The sequence below is a fragment of the Manis pentadactyla genome, chromosome 5 (assembly GCF_030020395.1).
Source record: "Manis pentadactyla isolate mManPen7 chromosome 5, mManPen7.hap1, whole genome shotgun sequence".
NCBI lineage: Eukaryota > Metazoa > Chordata > Mammalia > Pholidota > Manidae > Manis > Manis pentadactyla.
This window is the reverse complement of record NC_080023.1, coordinates 54,166,152-54,189,604: the sequence shown is the minus strand read 5'-3', so window position 1 is coordinate 54,189,604 and position 23,453 is coordinate 54,166,152. Positions and strand designations below refer to the sequence as shown.

Genomic DNA, 23,453 nt, shown 5'->3' with positions numbered 1-23,453 from the left:
GTCTTTACTTGCATGTATTAATTCAGGCATCCTAACAAATACTTGGATCAGTGAATCATTGTTTTAATGTCACTTTGTATAGCAAATATTGCAAATAACTCCATAGTAATGAAATACCAAAATTTTAGAAAAATGAAAGGAATATACCTGGTTTTTCTGTATTATTTACTTTGTTCAAAATCCGTCATCAGGGAAAAAAAAGGACCATAGAATCTGTACAAAAGAGTTACAACTGGTCTGAAAAATAATTAATACTATACAAATATGTGGGACTTCATAAAATTAAATATATACTTACTATAAAATAAAAAGTAACCCGATTAAGTAATATCTCTCTAGACAATTCATTAGCTTTCTTCTGGGATTGCAGATTTCTTCTGGGATCAATCCTTGCTATTTTAGCATTTTCTTTTCTTCTAAGGAATGAAGAAGGAATGACCTAAATTAGAAAAATTGAAATAATATTAAATGAGACAACATGACCATATTTTGGCTATTGAAAGCTATAATATTCTTTATAATATTTGGATACAATTTAAGAATATTTTTAAAAAACTGCTATGCACAGTAAAGTATGTAAATCCAATAGTTGTACATATAGGTACAAATGCTGAAATAATATTACTGATTTTATTTAACTGGAACTCAGACTTGCCACCATCAGTGATTTTAATTTAGTGTTTAAAAGCATTTTTAATAATAAGGTCAAATGCCAGACCTGTTTTTGTGGGCAAGCTCACTAGAACAAAATAACAAACCTCCTTTTCAGATTTTGTAAGTCAGAAAAATATGATGAAATATTAATGCCAAATTAAATTGTTACTTTTATCAAAGCAATGCATGCACATATTTTAAAATGTCAAATAATTCTACAATGCTTAATTAAAAGCAGTCTGTCCCCAATTCCCCACTATTAACTCCTGTTCTTCAAAAAATTTTACTTTTAGCTTTATTTCTTTCCTTCTGGCACTTAATTACTCATTCTCAATGTTCATTACAACTGTTATTCTCTTTTCTTTAGTCATATATTATTTGTTAATATGTTACTTTGTAAAAATGTTGAAACACCAAAACCAAATAAGCTTTTTAAATTGCATAACATTTATATAGTTTCCTATCATAGAAGCTGAGTATTTAACTTTGTTATAATTTTCCACAACGAAAAGCATATCCCCAGTCACCATCCTCATCACAACACAGAATCAATGTATGTAATCTCAATTATGTAATGTTCTATTTCACATTTCTTTTCTTGAACAAATTTTGTTTCTCTTGAATAACTAAGAAATTAATTTTAATTATATATTATAAATTTATATTTTATAATTTAATTATTTAATCATATATAATTTAATCAATATATTAATTTATTTGATTTAATCAATGTAATTTATTTGATTTAATTAATCAATTCGATATATTAATAAATTATATATAATTTAATTATTTAATTATTAAAATTATTGATAAATTACTAAATTATTTTTATTAATTGCCTTTATCTTAATTTTTTTCTATTTCACAGCCATAAAAGTGAAAAAGTAATAATTAGGCCAGTATAATTATTCTGTATATACCAATTCTCCTTTTACAAAGAATTGATATAATACTTTGAGCAAGAACTACAAAAGTGAGGATGAGGCCATCTTATTAAATTACATAATATAGAATCAAAGGAGACATGGCATTCTGTAAGTATCCAGGAATTAAGCTTGTAGACAAGAATGAAGCAGGCATTCTGTTCAGTCACAGCTTGACTTTGCACATTTTTGGTATTCAAACTCTGTACATTCCAAATCAACTGATCTTTGGCTTCTGGGAGATAATCTCTAAGTCCTTTTAATATCTTATCTGAAGAAAGTATTTTCTACACCTAGGCTTTTGGCCACACCGGATACTTTAGCCTAAATATGTGATTTGTGGCTGGGATCTTTAGCCATGCAGTATCAGCTTGATCTCTGGAGGCACTCAATACTGAAGAACTAAGGGCAGTCATGCAGGTGACTCCATACATGCTGTCAGATTCCACTTCTGTGAGAATCAAGTGCTGTCCATGCAGCTCCAGTGAAAAAAGAAAAACAGAAGCTTGTGTATGGTCTCTCATTGATTCAGCATTCTACATCTTTTTCCTTTGCTAATTTGAATCTGTATTATTTTGTTTTAATACACCATAACCATGAGTATAGCAGCTTTTTCTGAATCCTATGAGTTCTGCCGAATCACTGAATCTGACAGTAGTATCAGGACTAGCAACATAATCTGAGATAAGCATCGTTCAAAGAGACCACACAGAAGAGTAAAACTTTGTTAAGAGCAATGGGAAATCATTCAGAGGCAAATGAGCAAAGCAAGACAGTTGTCAGAACCAGTACAACAGAATACTCATCCTGGAGCAATTTCTAGAGATAATATTTATAGTGTGCCTGAGTCCTTCCCTATGGGTTGAGAGGGACTGACGTAATTAAACTTAAGAATCTTTAAAAAAAAAATCAAATCTGTTCTGATCATGAATATGAGACCTGAGCTTCTCACTGTGTATGGCTTAATGGATAAATGGGATCTTAACTCAGGTTGCCCGGGCTCTGATTCAAACTTCTCCAATTACTGTCTCTGTATCCATTGGCAAAATAGACTCACTGTCTCAGTGTGTCAGCTTCCAACATGTACAATAGTGATACTAATCATGCCAACTTCATAATTTATGAGCATTATGTAAGTTAATACATGTAAGATGCTTAACCAGAGCCTAGTAAGGGTTCAATAAATGATTTTTAAAATCTCAAAAGGCATTGCAAAGAAGTTAGTTATTGTTTTGGTCTAAAAAAATCCTGTACAAAAATGTTCACTCTTAAGTTATTCAAACATATAAAATGAATATTTTTCTTTCTAAACATGACTTCTGTCATTTTGTTTTGCATCTGTGAAGAATTATTTTTAACGATTTAAAAGCGTTACTTGAGAATTTGTTGTAAACATTAGAGCAGTGCTATTTTATCACTATTCACCAATGTGAATCACTAAGTATTCCATATTTCGAAAATACTTTCTTTAAAAGTCCATTTATATCATGAAAAGATAAATCTGCATTTGTAAAGTGCTGGATGTCGTTCTTTCCTCCATCTCACACACATATAGTGACACACACATAGTGTCATTTATGGTCTCCATGGTATGCGTTAGCAAGGAAAAAAAATTCTGCACAACTTTAGCGATTGTGTTATTAAAAAATGCCTGAAGAGAAGAAACAAGAAAATGCCTATGTCACCATCTGTCCGTGCCATGGCTTTGAGGACCCAATTCCAACTGATGAGAACATTCTTTGTGAAGCATCAGGTTTGTGGAATGGGGATGATCCTCCGTACTGTAGTGGCACTGTACTACAGACCCACAGGAAAAGTACCGTATTTTCTGTTAATGTATGTACGTGGAAGGAAAAATCCACAGAGAGAAGACATTTAGTTTTATACTATCAGAGAAATGAAATGACTCCTGCCTTACTGTCATGAATTCAAATTTTTCCTTTCCAGAAAATTGCATTTGGCTATGGCTCATATCAACAATCTTCCTATCCCTCCCATCTGTGTTTCACTCATACCACAAATTCTCATCAGTTGTATTGCTTACATATTTCTCAGATACATGTAATTCTCTCATTTGCATTAGCACTAACAGAATATATGACATAACTTTATTTCACCTGGGAAATAAGTCTTTTGATATTCAATATATACTCTACATATTCAAAATATAGCTACTTTGGAAGACAGTCTGTCAATTTCTTGCTAAACTAAATATAAGCTTAGTATATGGTACAGCAATCACGCTCTTTAGTATTTACCTAAAGAAATTGAAAATTTATGTCCACACAAAAACCTGTATGTGTATATTTATAACAACTTTATTCATAAATTGCTAAAACATGGAAGAAACCAAGATGCCCTCATTGGGAAAATGGATAAAATATGATACATTCAGATAAAGTAATATTATCCAGCACTAAAAAGAAGCTGATATATCCCTTTACTGATTAAAACCCTTTGATGGAGAGTCATGTTCATTGGTTGAAAACTAAAATTCTTAAATCTTGCTAAGTCTCACAGTAATTAACTGCTATTTTACTTTATGGCTCTACTTTATAATATTCTTGCTCAAAATTATCATGATCTAGCCATATCGGCCTTCTTTCAGTACCTGAAGTATATATACCAAGTTTTATTTTCCTAAGGTCCTTGGCATTATGTTCTTTCTCTGCTGGAAATGCTGTTCACACAAACTTTCAGTGGCCTAAATCCTGCTCATTCTTCAAATATAGGAAAAAAACTTAGTAGAGCTTTCCTTTGCTGGCCATAGAAAATCTGTTTCCCATTCTTATGTTTGTATTATACATGATGTTTTCCTTCATGCCATGTACATTTATATTTATTTGTTTAAAATTCATCTCAACTGGTAGATGTCTTCTTTGAGTTTAAGTAATCTGTCTTGTCAAAAGCACAATATATAGCACATAATAAATTCTCAAGTAATATTCAGTTATATGATTGAATGTCTAACTAATATGGATAGAGAAAACTAAATGAGAGGGAAATTGTCAATTGATCATAGGATATATATGTCTCCAAATATCTCTCTTCTAATCCTCACTGGTATCAAATAATGAATTAATGGTTGTTGAGAAATCTTGGATTTTTTATTTTTTTTTGCCCAAATGAAGAGTAGAAGGATTTTAAGTAGATTTTTAAAATACATGGATAACAAAATATAAAACAAATTTTTTATAAAATATTCTTATAACCAAAACACAAAGATAATTTTAGTCTAAAATAACATCCTTCTTATAATCCATTTTTCATCTTTTTTCATAACTCCTTCAATGAAAACCCAGAAAAAATGAAATTCACTTTCATATACCAAAAAAATAAGCCTGTGATCACTATTCATGCAGCATCTAAATGAAGTCTCCTTTAATAACAATATTAATGATATTACTATGAGAAACATTTGATAGATGGCTTGTTTTCCTACCTTAAAAATAATAAATTATGCTTGGAAGAAATTAGAATTACTACCCACTTGAAAACTGATTAGCTTTCTCTAATACATGTTTTGCTTCTTAAGATGAACAAAGAATTTCTATCTCAGCATATTCAATAACATGCATTTTGAGATTTCAATTCCCATAATTTAACTTAGTGGTGTATAGATGTACACTTCAGGACACATTCCATTTAGGGAGATAGAAATCTCCAAAGTAAAATGTTGCAGAAAGAATATTGATAAGAGTGCATTTAGGTTCACAGTATTTTTCTTAGTATTCAATAACCACACTAGATGAATCATCATAGGTCTTATAACATGAGTTATGAGTTGCAACTGTCAATCTATATCAGCTTAAGAATTTACAAAGGAATTCTATAGATATTAAATATAATGTGCCTCAAAATTCTGTACATACCTTTATTCAAGTTATATGAGCATTTCATTACAAAAAGAATGCTGTTATATGACAAATGTACTTTTATTTTAATTTCTGTATTTTGAGTAAATCACAACTCAGAAAATTACAGTTCATAAGCCAATAAAGTTTTATGCAAACATAGCCATGTTCATTAATTTACATATCATTGATGACAAGTTTAGTGACACTGCTAGAATTAAGTGGTGTTGTTAGAGACCTTTGCCTCACAAAGCCTAAAATATCTAATAGGTGACTCTTAACAGAATCATTTCCTGATCCTGATATCAGTCACTGCACTTACCTGTTCCTTGGATATGACAATGTTAGCCTTAACTGTTTTAACCTTTGTTGAAATTGCTAGTGAACCTTACAGTCAGTAAATCCAGGGTACAAACTTTAAATAAATGATCAGAGTACAAGAAGAAGACACAAATCTGGATTTTGAAGAAACAAAAACCGTATAAGTTCTCTTCATTTCTGGTAGATATAAGTGGAAGAGTAATCTAATAAGAAAAATGTCTACCTAAGTCAACTTTCTAATTTTGGTGTCCCATAGAAAGTTGAGGGCTCAGAGAGCAATTAAATAAGATGGCGTGAGAGGAGAGACAGAGGCTTCCTCCTAAAACTGGGTACAATTAGAAAATATAGTTGGCACAAATAATCCTGAGAGAGCAACAGGAAAGAGGACCGCATCAGACTGCACATACCTGGAGAAAAGAGCAGAAATCAGCGAATGGGGTAACATACCAGAGCTGTGGCTTGGTGGGACATGAGCCTTTCCCCCACAACAGCTCACCAGCAGGAGGAAGAAAAACTGAGCAAAGAGGGAGTGGAAGGCTTGGGACTGCTGAATACCAAGCTCCGGAGATCTGCGCTGGGAGCACAAACCTACATTTCATGGTGTTTCATCATATTCTTCTCATTATAGGGTTGGAAACCTGGGACAGGTGGATTTCCTGGGAGGCTGGGATTCTGGCCACTTGCGGAAAGCAGGGATCCATATCCAGCTTCTCTGGGACAAAAGCTTATATCTGTGTGCTCGGCCCACTGGTTTAGGCAGTGAAGACAGGCACAGCAGCTGGGAAGTGGGGAAAAGCTCTTTCCTACCCCCAGGCACCAATACCGTTCCCCTGCGACACCCGACATTGCTTCAGGGGCAGAGTAGCTCCAGAATAGAGCTTCTGGACACTAGAGGGCGCCATATACAAATATGAAATGCCAAAGAAACCTGATCTAGAGTAAAATTGTTAATACAACTCCCGAGAAAGATTTAAATGATATGGACCTCATGACCCTTCCTGAAAGGGAGTTCAAAATAAAAATCATCAACATGCTAATGGAGGTATGGAAAGACATGAAAGAGCTCAGAAATGAATTCAGGTCAGAGATCCAATCATTAAAGAGCAAGATGGAGGGTATTAAAAGCAGGTTGGATACGGTGGAGGAGACGATAAATGAAATAGAAACTAGAGAAGAGGAATACAAAGAAGCTGAGGCACAGAGAGAAAAAAGGATCTCTAAGAATGAAAGAATATTGAGAGAACTGTGTGACCAATCCAAGCAGAACAATATTCGCATTACAGGGATACCAGAAGAAGAAGTGAGAGAGAAAGGGATAGAAAGTGTCTTTGAGGAGGTAGTTGCTGAAAACTTTCCCCAACTGGGGAAGGAGATAGTCCCTCAGGCCATGGAGATCCACAGATCTCCCAACACAAGGGACCCAAGGAAGATAACACCAAGACACATAGTAATTAAAATGGAAAAGATCAAGGATAAGGACAGACAGTTAAAAGCAGCCAGAGACAGAAATAAGATCACATACAAAGGAAAGCCCATCAGGCTAACATCAGACTTCTCAGCAGAAACCTTACAGGCGAGAAGGGTGTGGTATGACGTATATAATGCCATGAAGCAGAAGAGCCTAGAACCAAAATTACTTTATCTGACAAGATTAACATTTAAATTTGAAGGCGGAATTAAACAATTTCCAGATAAGCAAAAGCTGAATTTACCTCCCAAAAACCATCTCTATAGTCTATTTTGGAGGGACTGCTATAGATGGAAGTGTTCCTAAGGTTGAATAGCTGTCACCAAAGGTAATAAAACTGCAGTAAAGAAAGTAGAACAACTTATTACTAAGCAACTGAAAAATTAAATTATCTATCCTCAAAGTCAATCAAGGGATAGACAAAAAGTACAGAATATGATACCTAATATATAAAGAATGGAGGAGGAAGAAAAAAGAGGAGAAACAGATTGTGTTTGTAACAGCATACTAAGTGAGTTAAGTTAGACTCTCAGATAGTAAGGATATTAAACTTGAACCTTTGGTAACCACGAATCTAAAGCCTGAAATGGCAATAAGTACATACCTAGCGATAATCACCCTAAATGTAAATGGACTGAATGCACCAATCAAAAGACATAGAGTCACTGAATGGATAAAAAAACCAAGACCCATCTATATGCTGCTGAAAACAGACTCACCTCAAACCCAAAGACATGCACAGACTAAAAACGAAGGGATGGAAAAAGATATTTCATGCAAACAACAGGGAGACAAAATCAGGTGTTGCAGTACTAGTATCAGACAAAATAGACTTCAAAACAAAGAAAGTAACAAGAGATAAAGAAGGACATTACATAATGATAAAGGGGTCAGTCCAGAAAGAGGACATAATCATTATAAATATATATGCACCAAACACACGACCATCAGCATATGTGAAAGAAATACTAACAGAACTAAAGGAGGAAATAGAATGCAAAACATTCATTTTAGGAGAATTCAACACACCATTCACTCCAAAGGACAGATCCACTGGACAGAAAATAAGTAAGGAAACAGGCACTGAACAACACACTAGAACCAATGGACGTAATAGACATCTATAGAACTCTACATCCAAAAGCAACAGGATAAACATTCTTCTAAAGTGCACATGGAACATTCTCCAGAATAGACCACATACTAGGCCACAAAAAGAGCCTCAGTAAATACCAAAAGACTGAAATCCTACTAACCAAGTTTTCAGAACACATAGGTATAAAACTAGAACTAAATTGTACAAAGAAAGCAAAATGGCCCACAAACACATGGAGGCTTAACAACGTGCTCCTAAATAATCAATGGATTAATGACCAAATTAACATAGAGATCAAGCAATATGTGGAAACAAATGACAACAACAACAACACAAAGCCCTAACTTCTGTGGGACGCAGCGAAAGCAGTCGTAAGAGGAAAGTATATAGCAATCCAGGCATATTTAAAGAAGGAAGAACAATCCCAAACGAATAGTCTAATGTCACAATAATCAAAATTGGAAAAAGAACAACAAATGAGACCTAAGGTCAGCAGATGGAGGGACATAATAAAGATCAGAGAAGAAATAAATAAAATTGAGTAGAATAAAACAACAGAAAAAATCAATGAAACCAAGAGCTGGTTCTTCGAGAAAATAAACAAAATAGATAAGTCTCTAGCCAGACTTATTAAGAGAAAAAGAGAGTCAACACACATAAACAGAATCAGAAATGAGAAAGGAAAAATCACGATGGACCCCACAGAAATACAAAGAATTATTATGGAATACTATGAAAACCTATATGCTAACAAGCTGGAAAACCTAGGAGAAATGGATAACTTCCTAGAAAAATACAACCTCCCATGACTTACCAAGGAAGAAACACAAAATCTAAACAAAACAATTACCAGCAAAGAAATTGAAGTGGTAATCAAAAAACTACCCAAGAACAAAACCCCAGGGCCAGATGGATTTACCTCAGAATTTCATCAGACATACATAGAAGATATAATACTCATTCTCCTTAAACTTTTCCAAAAAATAGAAGAGGAGGGAATACTCCCAAACTCATTCTATGAAGGCAACATCACCCTAATACCAAAACCAGCAAAGACCCAACCAAAAAAGAAAATTACAGACCAATATCCCTGATGAACGTAGATGCAAAAATACTCAAAAAAATATTAGCAAACCGAATTCAAAAATACATCGAAAGGATCACACAACATGACCAAGTGAGATTCATCCCAGGGATGCAAGGATGGTACAACATTCGAAAATCCATCAACATCATCCACCACATCAACAAAGAGAAGGACAAAAATCACCTGATCATCTCCATAGATGCTGAAAAAGCATTCGACAAAATTCAACATCCATTCATGATAAGAACTCTCAACAAAATGGGTATAGAGTACAAGTACCTCAACATAATAAAGGCCATATATGAAAAACCCACAGGCAACATCATACTGAACAGTGAGAAGCTGAAAGCTTTTCCTCTGAGATCAGGAACAAGACAGGGATGCCCACTCTCCCCACTGTTATTCAACATAGTACTGGAGGTCCTAGCCACTGCAATTAGACCAAACAAAGAAGTACAAAGAGTCCAGATTGGTAAAGAAGTTAAACTGTCACTATTTGCAGATGACATGATATTGTACATAAAAAACCCTAAAGACTCTACTCCAAAACTACTAGAACTGATATCAGAATACAGCAAAGTTGCAGGATACAAAATTAACACACAGAAATCTGTGACTTTCCTATACACTAACAATGAACCAACAGAAAGAGAAATCATGAAAGCAGTTCAATTCACAATTGCATCAAAAAGAATAAAATAGTTAGAAATAAACCTAACTGAGGAAGTGAAAAACCTATACCCTGAAAACTGTAAGACACTCTTAGGAGAAATTAAAGAGGACACTAACAAATGGAAACTCATCCCATGCTCTTGGCTAGGAAGAGTTAATATCGTCTAAATGGCCATCCTGCCCAAAGCAATATACAGATTTGATGCAATCCCTATCAAATTACCTACAGCATTCTTCAACAAACTGGAAAAAATATTTCAAAAATTCGTATGGAAACCCCAAAGACCCCGAATAGCCAAAGCAATCCTGAGAAGGAAGAATAAAGTGGGGAGAGGGATCTCGCTCCCCAACTTCAAGCTCTACTACAAAGCCACAGTTATCAAGATAGTTTGTTACTGGCACAAGAACATAGCCACAGACCAGTGGAACAGAATAGAGACTCCAAACATTAACCCAAACATATATGGTCAATTAGTATATGATAAAGGAGCCATGGACATACAATGGGGAAACGACAGTCTCTTCAACAGATGGTGCTGGCAAATTTGGATAGCTCCATGTAAGAGAATGAAACTGGATTACTGTCTAATCCCATACACAAAAGGAAATTTGAAATGTATCAAAGACCTGAATGTAAGTCATGAAACCATAAAACTCTCAGAAAAAAGCATAGGCAAAAATCTCTTGGACGTAAACATGAGCAACTTCTTCATGAACATATCTCCCCGGGCAAGGAAAACAAAACCAAAAATGAACAAGTGGGACTATATCAAGCTGAAAATCTTCTGTACAGCAAAGGACACCACCAATAGAACAAAAAGGTATCCTACAGTATGGGAGAATATATTCATAAATGACAGATCCGATAAAGGGTTGACATCCAAAATATATAAAGAGCTCAGGCATGTCAACAAACAAAAAGCAAATAATCCAATTAAAAAATGGGCAGAGTAGCTGAACAGACAGTTCTCCAAAGAAGAAATTCAGATGGCCAACAGACACATGAAAAGATGCTAGTCATTAGAGAAATGCAAATTAAAACCACAATGAGATATCACCTCACACCATTAAGGATCACCACCATCCAAAAGACAGACAGCAAATGTTGGCGAGGTTGTGGAGAAAGGGGAACCCTCCTACACTGCTGGTGGAAATGTAATTTAGTTCAACCTTTGTGGAAAGCAGTATGGAGGTTCCTCAAAAAGTTCAAAATAGAAATACCATTTGACCCAGGAATTCCACTTCTAGGAAGTTACCCTAAGAATGCAGCACTCCAGTTTGAAAAGACAGGTGCACCCCTATGTTTATTGCAGCACTATTTACAATAGCCAAGAAATGGAAGCAACCTAAATGTCCATCAGTAGATGAATGGATAAATAAGAGGTGGTACATATACACAATGGAATGTTATTCAGCCATAAGAAGAAAACAAATCCTACCATTTGCAACAAGATGGATGGAGCTAGCAGGTATTATGCTCAGTGAAATAAGCCAGGCTGAGAAACACAAGTACCAAATGATTTCACTCATACGTGCAGCTATAAGAACAAAGAAAAACTGAAGGAACAAAACAGCAGCAGACTCACAGAACCCAAGAATGGACTGACAGTTACCAAAGGGAAAGGAACTGGGGAGGATGGGTGTGAAGGGAGGGATAAAGGTGGGGTAAAAGAAAGGGGGCCTTATGATTAGCATGCATAATGTGGGGGCGGGCATAGGGAGGGATGTGCAACACAGCGAAGACAAGTAGTGATTCTACAGCATCTTACTACGCTTGTGGGGGGGACTTGGTGAAGGGGGGAGTCTAGGAAACATAATGTTCTTCATGTAATTGTAGATTATTGATAACAAAATGAATTTAAATAAAAAAAGGAAAAGAAAGTTGAGGGCTCAGAGGGCTTACTGTTTGAATTCTGTCAGTCTCATGCCGGTACTGATTTTATAAATACAATTCTCCTAAGCATTTTGTGGGCTTTCTATGTATGTGATCATATTTTCCCATGCTCCAAAAGTCATACAAATAGAAGTTTTTAGTAAATGCTTCTCACTAGCAGGTTAGCCCATATTTCAGACATTTTAGTACTCATGATTGAGTTCCTTAAAACCACTTTTGTTTAGCTGTAAATATCTACTGGGCCCCACCTTAATTCTTTGTGAAGTCCTTATAAAGGATCTCATAAACTCACTATTTATTTGATCTTTATCCTGACACTGTGTCTTACTTATAGAATCTATGGCTTGCTAGGTATGAGAAATAACTTTTTTTCTAACATAGCAAGTCCTGATACCTCCATACTCCCTTATTTTAATTCCAAAATGTCTGTTTTTTTATTTCATGCATTTCTTCATAAACAGCTCCAATAAATAAATATATGCTTTCAATATTTTGCTTTGACAGCTCTTCCCAAATCCAAAATCTCTTTAGCAATAACAAGTCATCTGAGGCAATATTTTTGCCAGATAATTACAAAGACGTAGTGCAGGTGGCCATTTTCTCAGACAGCCTTGGAAATTTCCTTGTTGTTTCTTTCCAGAATCCTGTAACAATTTCCTCACTATGTTTTCCAGGGTTTATTAATGCCTCTTTTCTACTGTCACCCAGCCCCAAGCCAATGCCACATATTTTAGGTTTCTGTAATGGCAGTACTCAATTACTGGAACCAATTTCTGCATCAGTTATTTAGTGCCACAATAATGCTACACATCAAATCACCCCAAGAATTAGTAACATAAACCAATGAGCACTTATTTACCTCATGACACTATGGTTCAACATTCAGGTTTGGTGGCTCTCCTGGCTTTAATTGGAATCAACATTTCTGCATTTTTGTAGACTTGTCAACTGGGATACTGGGCTTCTGGGCCACCTATGTCTCATCCTAGAACATACTAACTCATTGCTGTGATCATAGTGATGACGGAGGATGAGACAGTGGAAACATGCTTTTTCAAGCCTATACATAGATCACATCTGCTAGCACCCCTTTTGTCAAAGCACATCACTTGGCTGAACTCAGACTCTAAGGACTAGGAAATATACTTTTTCCTCTGTTGAAAAAACTACATAGTCACATGGCAGGGGATGAGTTGAAGGTAGAAATGAAGAATTGGCCTATTAATGTAGTCTACACAACATTCACGGGTCTAAGTGGAAACTATGGCCTCTCCTATCCAGAAATCATTTTGCCCTTCTCTTCTTACTACATAAATACTCTAACAGTAAATAGTTTAAGGAAAGAATGAGGCAGGGTGCCCAGTTTCTGCTGCCACTACCCTGTGGGCAGAAACCTTTATAAATATTGTCACCAAGCCTAAGGGTAGGGAGACCAAGAACATTAATCTGATAAATTTAACATAGGTGTTCTTCTATTTGAATTTTAAAGTAGCTCTTGTTGATAGGTGCAGGACTCTGAGTAGCTCAGACTCTCTTTATATATTGTTCTGTAAGGTACTATACTTGTTTTTATTTCTGTATATTTTTTGTTTCTCCCTAAACTGTAAACTTTAAGACTGCAATGGGTCTTCTCATCTTAGACTTTCTGTATCTTAATAAAGTGAAAAGCATATAAAAATTTTACTTAATAAAATAATTATCATTTTGATATAATAAATAGTATGTATGAAATATAAATAGGTCCCTAATAACAGTGAAGCCCTTAAAAGACAAGGAGCACAAAGAAATTGTTGGTTGGTTTGAGATGGGTTCATTTAGTCTGAGTTCCTCTAAAAGAAGAGCCATTGACATGGAATTTATGTGCATTGTTTTACTAGAAAATATGGTCCCATGACTGAAGTATAAGAAAAACAAAACAAAAGAGAGACAGTCCATGAAAAGATACATTAGCAAGCTATCCTTTGCCATGAAGGCAACTGATTGTCTGATCTAGGGTCTAGGGACTATGCTCCTGAGGAGCCTTATAAGTTGTATGTTACAACTGTCTGTAAGGGATTGAGAGGGATATAATTTATCCACTGGCTCCTCTATCACATTGGACAAAGTTCAGCTCCTGGTATTATAACTTCCTTGCCCTTTTCGGATTGCGTATGTTTGGGCTACATACTTGCAGGCCACCCTTCTGTGGGTAAGAATACAGAGCACTGTGGGCAGCATCAGCAGTGCAGCACCCAATGTGCAGGTCACAGCTGTACAGTCACCAGGAGTGCAGACAAGATCAGTCAGTCCTTCATCCGAGCTGAAGCAAGAGGCTGAGATGAACAGTAGTAAGCTGAAGGAGGCATTCTTTAGCTGGGTTATTAAATGACAAATAAAAGATAAAATTCACTTAATGGACTACCATTCATTTATTTGTGACTATTAATTCAACAGACATCCATTAGCCATTCACATTGTGTCAAACATGATACTGGACACCTTCCAGGTAGACATGTTGTTGTGAGGCATATTAAGGACTTTTAAATTTTACCTGAGGGAAGAACTGTTTTGAAGAGTGGTAACACATCACTCATAACCAGGGTTGAAATGTAAGGGAAGAAGAAGCAACACATTTTCTTATGGAGAATATGTACCTTTTAGTATGGGTATCAAGAATGGTGATAAAATTAATACTCTGATTGAACTGGAGACACTACCAAAGCCTTAGAAATATGGAATTGAAGGAAATGTCAGTGATCCAACCAGAAGTCCTAAAGAATATGTGGGCTCTGTATATGCAGGTGTCAAAACATAATGTCAAAGGAATGAAATCAAACAGTATTTCATCCTTTTGCAAAAAAACCTCTGGCAATACAACATCAGTCATGCATTCTAAATGAAAACCAACACATAAGGCAAAGCATTGGGGTTGCTGCATTAAATAGATACAGCATACACTGAAAATTAGTGTAAGATAGTTGCTATAGCAAGTAATTTTTTAAAAATTTACTTCTGGTTGTCTTGGCCTATGACCAATATTGATAAGTGCATTTATGTAAAATTAATTTAGGAAGAAGAAAGTTATTTAACCACCTCTATATTTGGATAAAAGAGAAATAAAATGTTATTTTTTATGTGTGCACATGGAAAAAGTATCAAGGCTTCAAATACTTTCTCTGCAGGATGCTCATGTTAAGTAGCAGAGGGACCAAAATAGATTTGGCATATAGAGGACACAAAATACATCTAAATCATTCAGCTGATAAAGTCTGAGGAAAAAACTGAAGTAAAAATCAGCCTATATATTGTACCATTAAAATGGGAGGAAACTCAATGTGGTCCTACTGGTTTCAAAGAATTTCTTACATTCCTGAGTTTAATGTGTGTGTTGTAGTGAACCTAACACTTAATAGTCACTATAGTCATTGTGTTTCTTCCAGCTTATCCATATAAAATATTTCAGTAAGATCTTGATGTAAATTAAACAAACATGTTCATGTGCCTGAAGACTTGTTTTTATGATTCCCTGCATCCCTTTACTTCTTTTTTTTTTCTAAAACATCTTGGTAGGATAATGAGGACAATACAAGCAATGTATCTGCAAGAAGAGTGAATTTTTTTCTTTTATATGTCTCTCCATGGTCGAATTGAAAGCCTTCCTTATGTGAAATGCATGCAGTGTTCTCAGTGCAATTTCAGTAAATGAGATCCTATCATGTGGGTACCACACACTACTATAGTACAGTTTTGTTTGACAGATGGCCACTGTTCAGGAACACATTTTTCCTGGTTCTGAAAGTACCTAGGAGTTGAATTTCCCCTTATCTGTTAAATTTAGCATCAGTAAGATTTTAAATATATATGGCAACATATGGAGCACAGTGATGGGCCATCTTTTTGAAACTCAAGAGCATAGTATGACAAAAATTATTAAACATATGTTGATATCCTGTGTGAATGTAAATATATTTTTATTACTATTGTGTGAAAAGTATAAGTTGCGGTATAGATTTTAGTTATCTCAAAAAATGGTTGTTTTTCATGACAATTTAAATTATAATGCAACATGCAGCAATGATATAATTTGAAAACATAAATGTGATATCATGTCTTTACAAAAAAATATAGGCAGCTTATAGACACAAAGTCACAAGAAATTCTAAGTTTCTAAATAAATACTACTTTTTATCGTACATAAATGAGATACTTAATTCATCAACACCTATTCTGCTAACAAAGAAAGTATATTTTCCATTCTTAATTTGTTATCTTCAAATAAAACACCCATATATAATTATAAAACCATTTTGTTTACACATATAAAACATTCTTTAATAGATTTGCTTTACAACAGATAAAAGTATAAACATGCCCTAAATCTCTTGTCAATACAGTATTTTTTCCTCTACTTTTCAATTATTATACAAAGGAAACCTTGTTATAATCTGCTCTTTGTTCTCCGTGCAGTTAAGCATGGGTATTACCACTGGTTTCAGTATTGAGAATTTGACTGCACAAAGGATTGTCAGTTCAAAGGCCTTTAAACTAGTACACAGAACAATTTCACTGGTTAGAATCTTAAGTATTCTCTCATTAATAAGACCTTCAGAACAAACAGATATTTCATTTAAAAAATAAGTGAGAGAGATATTTCATTTAAAAAATAAGCTTCTTTAATTTGTATAATTTTTAAATGTTTGAAAATGTGGGATGATGATGGCATATTATTGTTGGAAGTTGGCAGGGATGTCTTGTCACTGTACAGAATTTGAGTAGGAATATCTTTTGTGTGTGTGCATATCTTTTAAGTTATGTATTTGTGCATCTTTATTTTTTTCTAGCTCTTTCTCGAAAAATTTTTAAAAAAGGAAATGAGTGGGGATGTCTTATAAATGGCAACATATGGAGCACAGTGATGGGCCATCTTTTTGAAACTTAAGAGCATAGTATGACAAAAATTATTAAACATATGTTGACACCCTGTGTGAATATAAAGTATCTTTATAATTGCAAATAATAGCCAAATTCCAATGTGAGGAATAAAAAGGTATTTCTCCATGTGGTGTAACACCAATAATATTCTACCTTGACCCTCAAAAGTCAATTCCCATAAATTTCTTATACTAGACTACACAAATTAGTAAATTGCCCTTCAGGAATTATTTGCAGGGATCACAGTAGCCTGATGTTAAACAATATACTAAAAACATGTTACATATACTTAGGAAATGAATATTTTCTGAGTAACATACCTACTTTTTAAAATTAATTTGAATTATTTTTTCAAATTACATTGTGTCATGCAATGTTTAGCACTTTCCCACATTCATTAAAAAAAATTCAATTCCTTATTTTTCAGGTCTGAATACATTATGCAATTTTTAAAAAATAGTTTTACTCTGTATATTGTCCTTATATAATCTCCAAGTCATTTCTGTCTTTATTGCTTCCTGTTTAATCAGATTAACTCGATACACAGTGTTCCAATGCTATGAAATACTGAAGTCCTTTTTTTATTTAAGTATTGTAGTATTTTTTTATTGAAGTTGATACACAATCCTACATTGGTTTCAGGTATACAACACAGTGGTTCAACAGTTCAATAATGGTTATTATTAAATCCTTATGTTTTCTAAAAAGGGCAACAAGAAATGAAATGGATTAAATATAGATGATAGGAATGAAACCAATATAAAATGCAGAGGAGCTGGGCAAGATGAGTAATAGACTGGATTTAGCCTCCCACCTGAAACAACTAAAAATCAAGACAAACACAGGAATGGTGATTTTGAAGATAGGAGACATCTGGCAACAAAGGACAGTGATTACTGAAAGGGAAACAAATGAAGTGTGTGCCCTCTACTTCCCTGGCTTACTACCATGAGAGAGTTTCTTTGTAGTGTAGCACAAAAAGGGGAACCTGAACAAAACTTAGTAATCTTCCTGAGTTGAGGAGACAAAGCTGGAAGTTTGTAGAAGACAGAGAATGCTGTGTGAGACATTAAGAAAGACATATGAGAAAGAGAGAACAAACTTTGGAGATCTGCTCAGGACCTCTTTTGAAATTTCAACTAAATACTAACTAGAGAAAATGTATGAAGAAATTAACTGAGACTAGTGAAAAAACTACCCAAAGAATTACAGGGAAAACTCCAAATTCTCAGAGGACTGGAAATATTCCTGATCTCACTCCAGGCCCAGAAATCTAGCTTGCTGGTGTCCTGCCAATGGGTTTCAGCCTCAGAGAAGTTCACTGTGGATTCAGTGAGAAAAAGGTATGACAATAAAATGTTCTTGGGGTAAAAGGGTATATTACCCAGCTAGTTCTCCCAGCAGTAGATGAGTATTAGAAATATGTCTGCAATCTTCCTTCATTTCTACCTCCACCCAGAGCACTGGGCAGAGCTCTTTATATAGTGACTCAGTCACTAATAGCTTATTGCCTATGGGTGTGGAAGCAGTAGCCTAGCAGCAGGCCAGTTACCTCATCAAGTAGTTTAGGTTCAGGTGAGGATCCTGGCCATAGAAACTTCAGTTTTCCCCACAGCTGGGATTAGGCAGGCAGGCCAACTCTGTACTGTAGATGAACATGGCTAAGACCAGCAAAGTGGTGACCACTTTCATAGAAAGCTGGTCCTGAAGCTGGAGCAGCTCCAGGAGCAGGAGTAGGCATTGATCCTGGAGCTGAGGAAGGCCAGGTGCAAGAAGCTGGGCCTGGAGTTCTACGGGTGGATCAACACCTGGAACATAAGCTTCTACAAGAACCAGGTAAAGGAGATGCTACAGCATGTATCAGATGCTCAAGCAGTACTTCCTCATGCAGGTGGTCAACAAGGGGCTGCTCAGCATCTACCAGGAGCCTCTCAGGCTGACCTTGTACCATAAGGAGCATGCTGCCATGTGGCACAGTGATGTGACACTGTACTCTCTGAGGGATTCAGCCTCAGGGAAGGTCATCAGGAAGTTCTACCTGGACCTGTACCCACAGGAAGAGAAGTGCGGACACACAGCCTGCTTTGGCCTGCAGTTGGGCTGCCTGTGGCAGAATAGGAGCTGCCAGATCTCCATGGCAGCCACAGTGGCCAAATCCACCAAGCCCACCCTAGGCAGCCCCTCCCTGTTGCAGCACGGTGAGGTAGAGACCTATTTGCATGAGTTTGGGCATGTGACACACCAGCTCTGTTGTCAGGCAGAGTTCACCATGTAAAGCAGGAGGCAAGTGAAGCTGGAGTTAGTGGAAGTATTGTCACTGATGCTGGAGAACTGGGTGTGGGAGAAAGAGCTACTGCTTCAGATGTCACAGCACTTCAGGACAGGCAGTGACATCCCCCCTGGAGCCTCTGGAGAAGCTCATCAAGTCCTGATAGGCCAACACGTGTCTCTCCAACCTGCACCAAGTTGTCCTGGCCAAAGTGAACCGGGCACTGCACCCACAGATGGTTGTAGATCCAATGGAGGAGCACACCAGTCTCTGCCATGAGATCCTTGAGGTCCCAGGCACTCCAAGGACCAACATGCCCTTGACCTTCAGCCACCTGGTGGGCCACTATGACACCCAGTACTGCATGTACATGTGGAGTGAGATGTACTCCATGGACTTGTTCCACATGCACTTCAAGCAGGAGGGCATCCTGATTGGCAAGGTCAGAATGGACTAGAGAAGCTGAATTCTAAGGCCTTGGCAGCTCCCAAGATGCCAGTGTCATGCTAAACCTCTTCCTGGGCTGAGACCCCAAGCAAGATGCCTTCTTTCTGAGAGCAGGGGCTGCCCATGGGGTAGGCAGGGTGGGGCAGGCAGCGAGCTGCTGGACTGCTGACACACCTGGATCTTTACCCACCCTGGACTCATGGCCCCCCCATTTCTCATGAGAAGTCTACCAGACACTCCCTCAGTGGCTGGCTGGGCTGAGAAGGTCCTGTCTCCAGCCATCTGGAGAACTCATGCCTCTTGAAGGCCTCCTTTTTATTGCACTAAGTTGCCTCCTTCCTGGGAAGTTTTCCTAGTGAAGATAGTTCTTTTAAATGCTGCCATTAAAAAGAGAGAAAGAGAGGAAAAATGAACATACTTATTATCCCTAGAATGTTGGATATGGATTATTCTTCAGTAGTGGCAAAAATCAGTCTGAGACTAAATACAGTTCTAGTCTTGCCTAATCAAAATGACCAAATATGCATTTGAGCAATAAAATAACCCAACATGAGAAGAATCATATAATTAATCACTGCACTGAAACCCAACCTAAAAATGTTAAAATATGGAATAGAGTTAGGTTTACTTATTTCAACCTGTTTTCAAATTTAGTGATTTTTTTCTTTTAATTTTGTGGTTTTTAATGAGTAAAAGATTTCAAATTTTGGAACAAAATATGGACAGTTAATGAAAATCAATAGGCTGAGATCACCTAAGTCTAAGGTGGTAGAAGTGTGGTCCAGTGATATCAGAAACATTGAGGAGCTGGACAGAAATGCAGAATCTTAGGCCCCACCCCAGACCAGTTGAATCAGATTGTGTGTTTTGACAAGATCCCCAGGTGATATAATTGCACAGTAAATTGGAGAAGCAGTAATCTAGACTAGTGATTCTTAATCTGGGCACCATATTAGATTCATCTAAGGATGTTTTAAAAATTGCAATGTCCAAATTGTACTCTGGATCAATAAATTCAAATTTTCCAGGGGTGAGAGCCAGGAATCTGCATTTTGATATAAACTGAGTTGAGAATCAATTTATATTAGAGGTTTCATTTCTTAGAGTAAGGATCCCTGGGATCTCTATCAGAGCAGTTAAAAATTCTAGTTCAATAAAATAGGGGTGCTTTCTGGACATTGTACGTGTTTTGCTTATTTCTTCATCATTTTTGTTGTATTTGGATGAAATGGATGCAAAAAATTTTCCCTTTCCCATGGATAATAAAAAACAAATTATCAATACATAAGCAAGAGAGTTTTATTTTATAGATAGAAGTTAGTGCCCAAGTTTATGTTGTTACTGTGCTACTAATAGATATGATTTATTGAGTTTATATTTTCATAAACTGTAGCAGTCAGTGCTTTACCACTTAATCTTTAGGAGAATTCTATGACATAAAAACTAAGAGTTAATATGAGAATAGAGATTTGGAGGGTTTTCTGTTTGTTTAATAATCTGTCCTATCTCATAAGTAGGATTATATAAACCTAGTTATCAGACTCATACCTGTATGGTTCTTAACACACTGCTTTTGCATGCTACAATACTTCTTCCTAATAAATTGTTCTACCAGTTTCATTGTTAGAGTAGGAATTTAAACTATTTTAATGTTTAAATATCTAAACTTTATTAACTATCAAGAGCCTGGAACATGTCAAATTATCATAATAACTGGAACCTAGACGAATATTACCCTTTTCTTCATGGATTCTGACTACTTCACTAGGAATGCAACAAACTGTGAGTATGGTAACGGAAAGGAAATGAAAGATGTAAAATGCATTCCTAATAGATATAAGCAGAGATAATGTATTCAAAGGCAGTAGTCATGTTACTATATCTTTATTTCTTCTAGTGGTAATTTTAATGTTCCTTCTCTTAAAAAAACACTTAGCATATATAATCTATTCCTTTTTCTATGAGAATTTAAAAGTCTACATTTAAGTATATTGGCAGTTCTGCTTTGGACAAAAATATTTAAGGAGTTTAAGCATAAAAGAGTGTTATTTATCATATAATAATTAAGTTTGTCAAAAATACATGAAGAAGGGATTCAAGATGGTGGCTTGAGAGGTGAGACAGAGAATACCTCCTGAAACCCACATATATTATGAAAATACGGTTAATACAACTAATCCTAACAGAGCAAGAGGAAAGAAGGCTGCACCAGACTGTATACACCTGGAGAACAAAGCAGACCTCACAAAACAGGGTAACAGACCAAAGCCCTGATCTGGCGGGACCCAAGGCCTTCCCCCACCACAACTCACTGGCAGGAGTGGGTAGAGGGTAGAAGCCTAGGACTGCTGAACACCCAGCCCTGGAGATCTGCTTTGGGAGCAAAAACCTACATTGCATGCTGCTCTGGAGATTAGTGGGGTTGGAAAGCTAAGACAGGTAGAATATTTGGAGATACTGAGATTCCAGCCACTTGTGGAGGACAGGGATCCACACTCAGCTGCTCTGGGACAAAAGAAAAGTGGGTGATCTGAGAGGTTTCCTAGCAACGAGAGGGCTGCTGAAGGGGTGGGCTTTGCACGGAGCTTGCTGTGCGGGAGAAGGGATAGGTAGAAGAGGTTGTCTGGGTGCACACTGCCTAGCATGTTGGGATCTTTCAGAAGCTTCAGGTGCTCCATCCCCATGGCTGGCTACTCAGCTCAGAGGTCACTCACTGTGATATGCAGCTTTGCTGCACTTTCCTCCTGACCTGCAGGGACCAGCTCGCAAACCAGCAGTCCTGGCCCTGGCATCAGGATAGCTGGAGGGAGGCCCTGCCAATGGCAGCTACAGACACAAAACATGGAGGCATGCAACTGTTCTGGCTCACTGGTTCTGATAATGGAGACAGGCACTGCATTTGGGAAGCAGGAAACACCTCTTTCCTCCCCCCAGGAACCAGCAGTGGTCCCCTGTGTCCCTCCAATATCACTCCAGGGGCTGAACAGGTTAAGAGACTAGAGCTTCTGGACATGAGAGGGCGCCACATACAAACATGAAACATCAAAGGAAACTGGTTCAAACCAAAATCTTTCAAACCCCAGAAAAAGGGCCAAATGAAACAGAACTCACCAATCTTCCTGAAAAACAGTTCAAAATAAAAATCACAAACATGCTTACAGAGATACAGAAAAATATTCAAGAACTCAGGGATGAAATTAGAACAGAGATTCAATCATTAAGAAATTCCATATCCGAAATGAAACATACATTGGAGGGATTTATAAGCATATTAGATGTAGTAGAAGAGACAGTAAGTAGAATAGAAATTAGAGAAGAGGAATACAAAGAAGCTGAGGTACAGAGAGAAAAAAAAGATCTCTAAGAATGAAAAGACATTGAGAGAACTGTGTGATTAATCCAAACAGAACAATATTTGATTTATAGGGGAACCAGAAGAAGAAGAGAGAGGAAAAGGGATAGAAAGTATCTTTGAGGAAGTAATTGAGAAAAACTTCCCCAATCTGGGGGAGGAGATAGTCTCTCAGGCCATGGAGGTGCACAGATCTTCCAACACAATGGACCCAAGGAAGACAACAGCAAGACATATAATAATTAAAATGGGAAAGATCAAGGATAAGGACAGACTTTTAAAAGCAGCTAGAGAGAGAAAAAAGATCACAAAGAAAGGAAAGCGCATCAGGTTATCATCAGACTTCTCAACAGAAACCTTACAGGCCAGAAGGGAGTGGCATGATATATATAATGCAATGAAACAGAAGGGCCTCAAACCATGAATACACTATCTAGCAAAATTATCATTTAAATTTGAAGGAGAGATTAAACAATTTTCAGATAAGCAAAAGCTGAGAGAA

The 23,453-nt window shown here is 36.4% G+C and overlaps 1 pseudogene; it reads left to right on the top strand.

The window, feature by feature from the left end:
* Positions 1-3,227: 3,227 nt before the first annotated feature.
* LOC118928666 (thimet oligopeptidase-like) lies at positions 3,228-22,399 on the top strand (annotated as a pseudogene).
* The last annotated feature ends 1,054 nt before the right edge of the window (positions 22,400-23,453 follow it).